The sequence below is a fragment of the Pyrus communis genome, chromosome 7 (assembly GCF_963583255.1).
Source record: "Pyrus communis chromosome 7, drPyrComm1.1, whole genome shotgun sequence".
Lineage (NCBI taxonomy): Eukaryota > Viridiplantae > Streptophyta > Magnoliopsida > Rosales > Rosaceae > Pyrus > Pyrus communis.
In genome coordinates, this window is record NC_084809.1 from 25,113,760 (window position 1) to 25,116,652 (window position 2,893).

Consider the following 2,893-nt stretch of genomic DNA (forward strand, 5'->3'; position numbering starts at 1 on the left):
GGTTCATCGTTGGTGCAATTTTTTTGTTGCAGTATTGTTCACAGGTACGTGATGCGTATGGACATCCCTTCTGTTTCTTTTCTATATTGACTTTGTATTTATGAATACTGGATATAAGATTGTACTATGAACTACAGATAACAAATAATGCACAATCCTTGGAGCCTTCGACAGTCAAATTTAGTGGAAAAGGTTTCATCATAATGAAAAAAATGAAAATGACGTGACGGTGATAATGACTAAATCTTTGCACCTGCCTTCTTAAAACATAGCAGCCTCTGAAAGTAGATGACGATGAATAACATGGAATCTTGGTAGCATGAAACCCATGCATAGAAATATAATGCCAAAATCCTGAAGCGTCTGGCATTGATTGTCAAGCAAATGAATGAACTGAAATTAGTGTCAGACATGCTCAACGTTTCTCTTTTGGTAAGCATGTACCACTGCTGATTTAAATTTCTTCCACTGGTAATTGAGCCAATAAGGGGGCATGGCTTAATTCTCGTTTTTGATACGAGCCACTATAAGTTCTTCTCGGCCTTGTTTTGTGTTACAACTCATTTTAGGAGTCTGTATCAAACCATAAATAATGCTCAAAAGTTGGTTTTTTTCTTGATAATGTTGTCAAACCTTATATATTGCAGACTGATTATTTTTTATCTTATATTGGATAGGATCTGAACGCAAACTATACGTAGTGAATCCATATTCTGAGCATACATATCCAGCCATCGAAATGCTTGGGGTACAGGAAATCAAAGGTCATAAAAATATATTTCCAGAAGGAAAAGTTAATCATATCGAAATAAAGATAGAAGAACAGGAGCAAGAGTTTGTTTATTCCCCAAACAAGTGATGTAGCGTCCAACCTCTATAGCATATGCCACATGCAGTACAATATTTCCCTTTTTGAATATATTGTTCTCTTGAACATTGAGCGTCTATATTAGATACCATGTCTGTCAAGGAAGCTGATTAATTTGTTCTGGAAGTTCTTCCTGCACAGAATGATTCCCTTCTGTAATAAATATAATGTCCAAATTTGGCACAATTTGCTTCACTGCATCAGTCCGGATGTAGTCCTCTATTCCCGGAAAATTTAAGAGGTAGTCCTAAGCAGGGATGGAGCTGACACTTTTGGATCAGTCAACCGTACTCCAGGCCTATAGTTCTGCATCAATGTAAGGGAATTCTAATGAAATTATTATCTATTAGGAGATGTTTAAGTCTGAATGGAATTGTGTTATTTGGTTTGTTAGGTACTTTGAGGAGAATAAGCATCATATGTCAAACTAGGACAATACAGATTCGGTAGTTCATAATTCTACCACTCTTTATTTCCTCGTCTCTTTTTATTCCCATGTAAGTGAAGTGCAGGAACATACTAGGAAAAGGGTTGGAACTATAGGAACTCATAATGCAAAGGTATTCTTTGTTCTTACATACCTGTATGGATTTTGCAGTGGAAAGCGGAATCCATTTTTCTCATACAAAGATGCATAGACTTCAAGATCTTCTTCCGTAAACCCTGGTGGTAGAGGAGTTGCAGGGTCAAACAAGTCCATGATTTCTTGATCAGTAGCTGCTTTTGGGATCTCACTTCTGGAGAAGAAAGTGTAGACGTTCCTTATCCCTGACTTAACATCAAAGCTACCAAAATCAGCTTCTGCCCACCCTGGCCCCTGGAATAGGTAAGATAACATAGTCAACCCTTGTAATGAGTAGAAACGGTGAGGTGAAATTTTTTGTGAAGAAAATGAAGATGTTGATGGAAAAATGAATGTACCTGCCATCTTGATATGTACAAACCTTCAGGGAGGAGATGATTTTGGATGGCAGAGGGGCCTGGTTGAATGAAAGGAATCCCTAGTGTTATAACACCAGATACGCGCTCTTGGTGGAGAGCGGGTGTCAGGTATGCAGGCAGAGCAGGTGTCAGAATGAAAGGAATACCTAGTGTTATAACACCAAATTTTGCAGCAACAATTTAGGCTGTATGCATATAATGAAGTTCAAAATTATTATGGGAAAAGCTTAAGTTTTGTGGCGGAAAGAAACCGGGGGGGGGTGGGTGTTGGGTTAGCGCTGGGGAGATGTGCTATGATGGCCGTTTTCTGCCTTGCAAATGTGGGTTTTCTGTTTTGTTTTGTTGTTTCCTCTAAGGATTAAGGTGTTGGTGAAGCTTTGAAGTATTTTTCAGAAGTGGACTACGTGTGCACTGATGCTGTGTTTTTCTTACCTAATGAAAATATTACCTTGTCAATACCCAAGTATTCAAAAGGCAATCAATTTTCAACAAGGTCTTTGAAGGTTGACTTTTCGGGCTCAGCTAGCTGCTCGGACAGCCCATAGCCCCTGAAATCAATGGCTATCACAAGGGTAGCCTTTCGATGGCAACCATTTGATGCCTCCATATGTACCATATTATTATTTACATTACACCAGAATTTATGCTTTTCATTTGAAGATTTTTCCATGATACATTGATACCATATTATCAATTTGATCTGGAAATTTGGGACTTTGCTCGCGTGTTCTCTTGTTCGGATTTATAGGCGTCGTTCCTTTTAATTAATTTCGTTTACCTGAATCAGAAGAAAGCATATAGCAATTTTCTCTGGAAAATGAAGGGAGCATGGTCCATGAGGAATCCAGAAATTGTTCCGTAGCAAAAGGTACTGCCTGATGCTTGACAACTTAGACATCCATTTCATACTTTATTATTCAAATATACTATGAATATAAGGCACTTGTTCTCTATCGTTGTTTGATAAAAAAGAAAACGAGTAAACGAGTAATTGTGAATTGTTTCAGCATAACTTACATTATGCAGCACTGTCTAATTGTCTATTTGTTATCTTACGTGCTTGTAAATTGTAATTGTTAGATC

The 2,893-nt window shown here is 37.8% G+C and overlaps 1 pseudogene; it reads right to left on the reverse strand.

The window, feature by feature from the left end:
- Positions 1 to 949: 949 nt before the first annotated feature.
- LOC137740725 (uncharacterized) lies at positions 950 to 2,428 on the reverse strand (annotated as a pseudogene).
- Positions 2,429 to 2,893: the final 465 nt, after the last annotated feature.